Here is a 9,336-nt window from a genome sequence, read left to right as displayed (position 1 = left end):
AATAGTTGGATTTGTTAGTGGCGAGTTGTGGGCTTCCGATTTAAAGGGTCCTGGCTACCTGCTGCATCTATTGGCTATTCGAAACGTGGGCAAAATCAGAAAAGTCTATTAATTTGATAACTTAAATAATTTTTATCTTTTATAACTAATAGGATATTCAGTGAATGCACCGAGCAAAACGTTCACCACCTTTCGTACGTTCACCACCTGTAACTCGATCAGGACATCTAGCCAATATTGTCGCCGTTGATTTTTCTTTAGAATCGTCATCTAGTCAACCAAGTACTCCAATTCAAATTTTCGATAATCCATTTTTGAACCCGACCTTACAATTGAGAATCCGAAGGATGTTCACGGACAATTCAGAGATCCTGAACCACTAATCTTTCCTCTGGAACCACCAATCATTCAAACAGAAATTGCCGAGGAACAACCCATTAAATTAGAATACTCTAGTGATTTAGATTCAACAAATTCAATCATGGAAAATCTGGAACCTCTAAGTATGGAAGACCGAATGAGAGCTAAACGCACTGGCCAAGGTCACGCAATTACTCAACCAGACATTAATGCGCCAGATTATGAAATCAAAGGACAAATCCTACACATGGTAACTAATCAATGCCAATTTAGTGGTGCGCCGAAAGAAGATCCAAATGAACATCTTCGTACATTTGATAGGATCTGCACTCTATTTAAAATAAAAGAAGTGGAGGATGAACAGATATATCTCATGTTATTTCCCTGGACTTTAAAGGGAGAAGCCAAAGATTGGTTAGAATCATTACCTGAAGGGGCGATTGATACATGGGACGTTTTAGTTGAAAAATTTCTTAAACAATTTTTTCCGGCATCTAAAGCCGTGAGACTTCAAGGAGAAATTGTTACGTTCACACAAAAGCCAAATGAAACTCTATATGAAGCATGGACAAGATTTGGAAAGTTATTGAGAGGATGTCCGCAACATGGTTTAGACACCTGTCAAATAGTACAAATATTCTACCAAGGATGCGACATCACTACAAGGAAAGACATCGATATAGCAGCTGGTGGTTCCATTATGAAGAAAACCGCAACTGACGCTTACAAAATTATTGATAACACTGCTTCCCACTCACATGAGTGGCACCAAGAAAAAGATATCGTTAGATCATCTAAAGCAGCTCGAGCCGATTCTAGCCATGACTTAGATTCCATTTCTGCAATGATAGATGCTGTCGAGAGACGAATGGAAAAGATGACTAAGGATATTCACTCAATAAGAATTAGTTGTGAGCAGTGTGAAGGACCACATTTGACAAAAGATTGTCTCAGTATTGAACTAACAATGGAACAAAGAGAGAATGTTTCACACATAAACCAAAGGCCTGGAAATAATTATCAGAATAATTATCAACCGCCAAGACCAATCTACAATCAAAACCAGAATTATAACCGAAATGTTCCATACAACAACCAACAAGGTCCTAGCAACTAACAAGTATCCAACAATACTTACAATCAGCAAAGACCTATTTTTCAAAATAAACTACCACAAACCGATGATAAAAAGCCAAATTTAGAAGATATGATGTCGAAGCTAGTTGAATCTCAAACGCAATTTTTCACATCTCATAAACAAACGAATGAACAAACTGCTCAAGCATTTAGAAATCAACAAGCTTCTATTCAAAATTTGGAACAAGAAGTAAGCAACCTAGCAAGGTTGATAGGTGAAAGAAAACCGGGAAGTCTACCTAGTGATACAAATGCTAACCCCCAGAATGAAATAGCTAAAGCCATTACCACAAGTAGTGGTATTACACTTAAACCACCTGAAATACCTGTAATTTCTGATGAAACTATTCCTACTCCAAAAGAACCACAACCTGAGCAAGATAAGGAAACAGAACCGGTAGTTGAAAAGGTTAATGAAGATAATACAGTTAAGGCAAAGCCTTATGTTAAACCATACCAACCACCACTTCCTTACTCGAGTAAAATGAGAAAAGAGAGACTTGAAGCCGAGCAATTCAAATTCTTGGATATGTTTAAACAAATAAATGTCAATCTTCCTTTCATTGATGTGATTTCAGGAATGCCTAGATATGCTAAATTCTTGAAAGATCTAATCACAAATAGAAAGAAAATGGAAGAACTCTCGGCTGTTACTATGAATGCCAATTGTTCTGCAGTGCTGTTGAATAAGATACCAGAAAAATTATCAGATCCAGGAAGTTTCACAATTTCATGTTTTCTGGGTAGTCTTAGTTCAATAGAAGCATTGGCAGACTTAGGTGCTAGTATAAATCTAATACCGTATTCACTATACATGAAACTAGACCTAGGAGAATTGAAACCAACACGAATAAGCATACAACTAGCTGATCGATCAGTAAAATATCCTAGAGGGATAATGGAAAACATGCTAGTTAAAGTAGGTACTTTAGTATTTCCAGTAGATTTTGTTATTCTGGACATGGAAGAAGATTCTTGAGTTTCTCTCATATTAGGAAGACCATTCTTAAACACGGCTAAAGCAATAATAGATGTGTTCGGTAAAAAACTGACCCTAAGTATAGAGGACGAGAGTGTTACCTTTTCTGTTGATAAAGTAATGAAACAACCGCAATCTGCAGTTGATACATGTTATTATATTCAAACTATAGATTCACATGTAGAATTGTTAGAAGAATTTCCAGAATTACAAGGAACAGGAGAATGTTCGTTAGGAGAAGGAACTGAACCAATTGATGAAGCTGAAATGTTAGCCACACTTATGGCTAATGGATATGAACCAACAACAGAAGAAATTCAAATGTTAAAAGAAGAAGACTGATATCGATATAAATCATCGATAGAAGAACCACCGACATTAGAGTTAAAGCCACTTCCAAACCATTTAGAATACACTTATTTACATGGTGAATCTGAATTACCTGTAATAATATCGTCTTCTCTTACCGAAAATGAAAAATCTCAACTCATTTCTGTGCTAAAAGCTCATAAACCAGCTATTGCAGGGAAGATTCATGATATTAAAGGAATAAGTCCTTCGTATTGCACACATAAAATCCTTATGGAAGAAGGTCATAAAACGTATGTGCAACGCCAACGAAGACTAAATCCGAATATGCAAGATGTTGTTAAGAAAGAAATTATTAAACTGCTTGATGTAGGTTTAATTTGTCCAATCTCTGATAGTCCATGGGTAAGCCCAGTTCAATGCGTGCCTAAGAAGGGTGGCATGACAGTCATCACAAATGAAAAAAATGAGCTTATTCCTACTAGGACTGTAACAGGATGGCGTGTTTGTATTGATTATAGAAAATTAAATGACGCCACCAGAAAAGATCACTTTCCCTTACCTTTCATTGATCAAATGTTGGAAAGATTAGCCGAAAATAGTTACTATTGTTTTCTTGATGGTTTTTCCGGATATTTTCAAATTCCAATAGCACCCGAGGATCAAGAGAAAACCACGTTCACGTGCCCTTATGGTACTTTTGCTTATAAACGCATGCCATTTGGACTTTGCAACGTCCCTGCAACCTTTCAAAGGTGCATGATGGCGATTTTTCACGACATGATAGAAGAATGCATGGAAGTTTTCATGGATGACTTTTCAGTCTTCGGTGATACATTTGAATCATGTCTAGTTAATCTTGAACGAATGCTTATTAGATGCGAACAATCAAATCTAGTTCTTAATTGGGAGAAATGCCATTTCATGGTTAAAGAAGGCATCGTTCTTGGTCATAAAATTTCAAAGGAAGGAATTGAAGTGGATAGAGCTAAAGTAGATGTAATTGCTAAACTTCCACATCCCACCAATGTTAGAGGAGTTAGGAGTTTTCTAGGGCATGCCGGTTTTTACCGACGTTTTATAAAAGATTTTTCTAAAATTGCCACTCCTATGAATAAACTCCTAGAAAAGGATGCTCCATTCATCTTTTCAGATGAATGCATCAAATCTTTTAATATTCTTAAAGAAAAACTCACTAATGCGCCGATCATGATAACTCCAAATTGGAATCTACCGTTTGAACTTATGTGCGATGCAAGTGATTTTGCAATGGGAGCCGTTTTAGGTCAAAGGATTGAAAAACGATTTCAACCTATATATTATGCTAGTAAGATGTTACAAGGAGCACAAACGAACTACACAACTACTGAAAAAGAACACCTTGCTATTGTCTTTGCTTTTGACAAATTTCGTTCATATCTCGTTCTAGCAAAAACGGTGGTCTATGTTGAGTCCCCAAAATAATTAAGGATTTAATTATGACAAAACAATATTTATTTGCACTAAAGTGTTATGTGCAGCCAGCACAAGTTTGTTTATGTATAGTCAGCTAATATAGCTGTGTCGAGTGTTTAGTATGCTGCCTAGTCTATCAGCACAAGGTAGAAATGTATTCTTCGAATCAGCACAGGATGTGCACCCAGCAAATCAAGAATATCAAGTGACTCAGCATATGAAGGACCAGTAAGTCTGGATATCAGCATACAACACAAAACAGCCATGCTCCATTACAAGCATGATAAGTTTCCCCGAGTGGTCTACATCAAATGTACTATTCAACAGAAGTCGAAGACAAAGTTGAACAGAGAAGGACACACGTCGGCGGCTGACAAGTGACCTTACAAGACCGCATGGGAATGCAGAAGTTTAACTTATGTGCAGACATAAGTTATCCGTTGTCAACACCTAGGGAACACAACATTCTATTTGTTTAATCAAATAGTGGTGCCAAACCGAATTGGGGTGTTCCTGCAAATAGCTACTAAAGAGGAAAGAAAGGTAGCACGCCTCCTTACACAATTGTCCCCTCAAGTACAGACATCCTATGTACCAGTGGACAATAGATCAATTACACGGTTAATAGAACTACTATATATATTGTTGTATCCACTATTGTAAAAACTAGTGGTGTGGGTTTATCTGTTAGAGTCCAAACCGTGTAATAGCTTTAGTTTATCTCTTAGCTATAATCTAGGTAATCTGTATCAACCAACTATCATTTCCGCCAAGGATAGTTGTGATTCTTTCTGATTTAATCAATAAAGAATAACCGTTAAAAATTACCTGTGACTCTATCTTATTTACTACAGAATACTAAACGTGTTTAACTGACTAGTTAATTAAGAAACGAATTGTATTCACCCCCCCCCCCCCTCTACAATACTCCTGTTGTTATTAAGGGACCAACAACTGGTATCAGAGCTTCAGTCTTGATAATTAATATCTTGGATCTGAATTCTCTTATGGCTTCGTATTCAAACTCAGCTTACCTTGAGAATGGCTCGTCTCACAGACCACCTAAGTTTGATGAAGATGAGTATGAAACCTGGAAGGCAAGGTTCATGCTCCATCTTGAGTCTGTGGATCCACTCATGCCTGGAATTGCCAAAGATGGCCCTTTTGTTCCCACTGAGACAGTTGGTAGTGCACCAGCAACAGCTGACACTCCTGCCATCCCTGGCAGAGAGGTTATTCTCACTCCCTCTAGATGGGATGATGAGGATAAACGTCGAGTTAGTCTTGACCCTAAAATCAGAACTCTGTTAGCCATAACTTTGCCTAACCCACTGTTCAAACTGATCAAGGGAAAAGAAAATGCTAAGCTTATGCTTGACTACCTAGATGTCACCTATGAGGGTATGGGAGAAGTTAGGCAGAACAGGATGATTGCCCTTAAAAGAGAATATGAAATGTTCTTTGCCTATAAGAATGAAACCCTTAAGCAAACCTTCATTAGGTTTAACTCTTTGATAGCAGACCTGATCACTTTAAATGTGACCTACACTGAATTTGAACAAGTGAACAAATTCATTGATGCACTGCCATGTAAATGGAGACCTGTTACTGACCCATTAAGAACCACACAGACCCTAAAGAACTTTAACCTGTCTTCTCTCTACAGTTCCCTTTGGAATCATGAGAAGGCAGAAGCCAAGTTTGAACTTAACATGAAAGAAAACTTTAGGTCTGCCCCCACCACTTCAAAATCATTTAAAAATGATGATACTGCTCTTATTGCTGCTGCTAAATGGAAGAAAGCTCAAAAAGCTTTACTGGTTCAAAAGTTACTGGCAGAACAAGAGTCAGCTGATAGTATTGAGGAAAGTGGTACTGGGTCTGAAGAAAGCAGTACTGATGAAAGTGATGTAGAAGGGTTTGCTGAAGGTATGGCTCTGCTGGCTAGGCAGTTCAAAAGGTTCAATCGTAGTAGAACCAGCAAGTCATACAAAGGGAGCAAAAAGCCAAGTGCTAGGTACAACAGCAAGTCAGTCAAGGGTCCTAAATCTGAGTGCTTTAATTGTGGGAAGGTTGGACATTTTGCTGCTGAATGCATGTCCAAGAAACCTTCCACGTCACATGCTAACTCTTTCTCAAAAGCTGATAAGTACAAAAACAAGTACAAAGCTATGAAAGCTCAGATGAAGGAAAGTGCAAAGACTGACAAGAAGGGTAAACAGCCAGAAAAGGTTCTAGTTGCTGAACATCATGACTGGGATGAAGCCAGCACGTCTTCATCTTCTGATAGTGATACTGATGATGATGGTGCTGGTTACGCTACTGGTAAAAAGCTGTGTTTGATGGCCAAAGAGGTCGAGGAGTCTGATGAGGATGATGGTGGTAGTACGTTTTTGGCTGATATGAGGGAAGCTGATCAAAACAGAGATTCTCCTCAATGGAAAACTGAAATGATGTATAAGGTTGATAATTTTCGAACTTATACTGATGATGAAAAAGCTGAAATGTTTGACTACCTAAGAATTGACTTATGCAGAAGATGCAAACGTGAAGAGAGTTTGAAATCTAGTAACAAATCTTTAAATGAAAAACTCAAAGGCAAAAATGATGAAATTAAGATCTTAAAAGATACAATTTCCAAACTTGAAAAACAAAACTTTGCTTTAGAAACTCTTCACGTTGAGGCAGCAGAAGTCAAGACCCAGCTGGACAATCTCAAAAGAGTTGTTGCTTCATGGTGCACATCTGCTCAACGCACAGCTAAATATGTTAACGAGCAGGTGCCTGCCCAAGTTCAAGCCTTCTTTGCTGGTGACTATGCTGCTGCTGCTGCTATTGCAGAAGTTACTTTCATGGACCCGATTCTTGAAACTGATCCTGAAGCTGTCTTGCCAAATACTTTTGCCAAGATAGTTGAAGGTAAAAAGGTTGTGACAAACAAATTTGTTAGACCTACTGTGTCCCCACCACCTGCCATGAAAGAAATTTTGGAGGATGAAGTTAGAGCAAGAGAAGCCAGTAACTCAATTGATGAGACTACTGACCCCTCAAGCATCTACTACATGACTCCGAAAGAAAGACGTATTAAAAGGGAAATCACTGAAAACAATTTGAGAAAAATTAAACCAACTGATTCCCCTTCGTGTTCGAGTTCTACCAGTGCTAAGCCTGCTGATGACCAATCTACTGGTCACCCAGTAGCTGCAGATAAGCCAGTGAAACGAAATACTGGAAAATCTAAGGCAGCAGTTAAGATACCTACTGGTTCATCAGCATCAGAAGACAAGCCAGCAACTTCCCACGCTAACTTGTCAAATGATAAAGGAAAGACAGTTCGCCATGGTCATGGTACTGGTTCCAAAAGGAAAGCTGCCCATAAGGGAAAAGCAAAAATTGACTCGACTGATGAGCTGTCTATCACTGAGATAATGACAGTCAAGCTTGACCAGCTAATTGAGGCAGTAACCAAAAGTCGACCCGATCTTACTGCCCCTATTAGATCTGTGCATGACCAGCCACAAAAGCCAAAAGTGAGAAAATGCTACAAATGTGGCAGCAAAGCTCACTTGGCTAACCAGTGTACTCAAACCCAAACCCCATCTGCTGCTTCTTCTAGCAAGCCAGTAGAAAAGAAGAAGTCATCAAAGGTGACTCCTTCAGAACCCATCCTTGGATGGGTTCCCAAAAAGAACTAATCTCTAAGCTATTGTGCAGGGCATTCAAAACAAGCAAATCTGGTATCTCGATAGTGGTTGTTCGAGACATATGACCAGAAGTAAGTCCCTGCTGATGGACTATCAGGAAAAGGATGGTCCAGTTGTTTCGTATGGAGATAATTCGTTGGGTTACACAAAGGGTTTTGGTACTTTGACAAATGGGAATGTCACGTTCTCAAATGTTGCATATGTAGTTGGGCTTAAACATAACTTACTCAGCATAAGCCAACTGACAAGCAAGAATAAGATAGTCCAATTCAGAAAGAAAATTGGTACTATTTTTGATAAGACAGGGAAGCCACTGCTGACTGCAAAACATCATGAAAACATGTATCAAATTGACATGAACACAGCAGTCACAACAACTGATACTTGTTTCTATTCGAAGGCAGCAGACAACCTGAAGTGGTTATGGCACAAGAGACTCTCACATCTCAACTTCAAAGATATTCACAAATTATCCAGTAGAAGTTTGGTGTCTGGGCTACCCACAATGTCTTATGTGAAGGACAGATTGTGTCCTGGTTGTGAAAAGGGGAAACATCACCATGCCTCGTTCAAATCAAAGCAAATCTCATCTGTTGAGAAACCATTTCACTTACTTCATATGGATCTATTTGGTCTAGTGAATGTGGCCAGCTGTAGTGGGAAGAAGTATACACTGGTTATTGTTGATGAATACTCGAGATACACTTGGGTGTTCTTTTTGAGGCAAAAGAGTGAAGCTGCTGATGAAATCATCAATTTTATCAAAAGAATGGAGCTTTTGAATGGGCAACTGGTGAAGCAACTAAGAAGTGATCATGGTACAGAATTCAGAAATGCTACATTAGAAGAATTTTGTGCTGACAAAGGTATTTCCCAAAATTTCTCTGCTGTGAGAACACCTCAGCAAAATGGTGTTGCAGAAAGAAGAAACAGAACTCTCATTGAAACAGCAAGATCTATGTTGGCTGAGTCTGGGTTGAAGAATTCCTACTGGGCAGAAGCTGTGAATACTGCCTGTTTTACCCAGAATAGATCTCTTATTGTGAAAAGACATCAGAAAACTGCTTATGAAGTTCTCAAAGGAAGAAGACCCTCAATTTCATTTCTTCATGTATTTGGCACTCCCTGTTACATTCTAAATAATAGGGATCAGCTGGGCAAATTCGATGCTAAAGCTGATGAAGGTATATTCCTTGGATATTCCAACATGTCAAAGGCATATAGGGTCTACAACAAAAGAAGGGGTTGTTTTGAAGAATCCATTAATGTTACATTCGATGAAACTGCCTCTGCTTCATCTACTGATCGTGAAGATGAAGTGTTACTGTTTGAAGAGCCTACTCAGCAAGCTCTTGATGATGAAGAGCCAGCAGCACAACCCTCACCAATCCA

The 9,336-nt window shown here is 38.7% G+C and overlaps 1 non-coding gene across 1 annotated transcript; it reads right to left on the bottom strand.

Moving 5' to 3' along the window:
• Positions 1–865: 865 nt before the first annotated feature.
• LOC139879167 (small nucleolar RNA R71) lies at positions 866–972 on the bottom strand. Its single transcript, XR_011770018.1, has one exon. It is a non-coding gene; the product is annotated as a small nucleolar RNA R71 (small nucleolar RNA).
• Between the last annotated feature and the right edge of the window lie 8,364 nt (positions 973–9,336).

The sequence above is a fragment of the Rutidosis leptorrhynchoides genome, chromosome 11 (assembly GCF_046630445.1).
Source record: "Rutidosis leptorrhynchoides isolate AG116_Rl617_1_P2 chromosome 11, CSIRO_AGI_Rlap_v1, whole genome shotgun sequence".
Lineage (NCBI taxonomy): Eukaryota > Viridiplantae > Streptophyta > Magnoliopsida > Asterales > Asteraceae > Rutidosis > Rutidosis leptorrhynchoides.
This window is presented reverse-complemented; position numbering and strand designations above follow the sequence as displayed.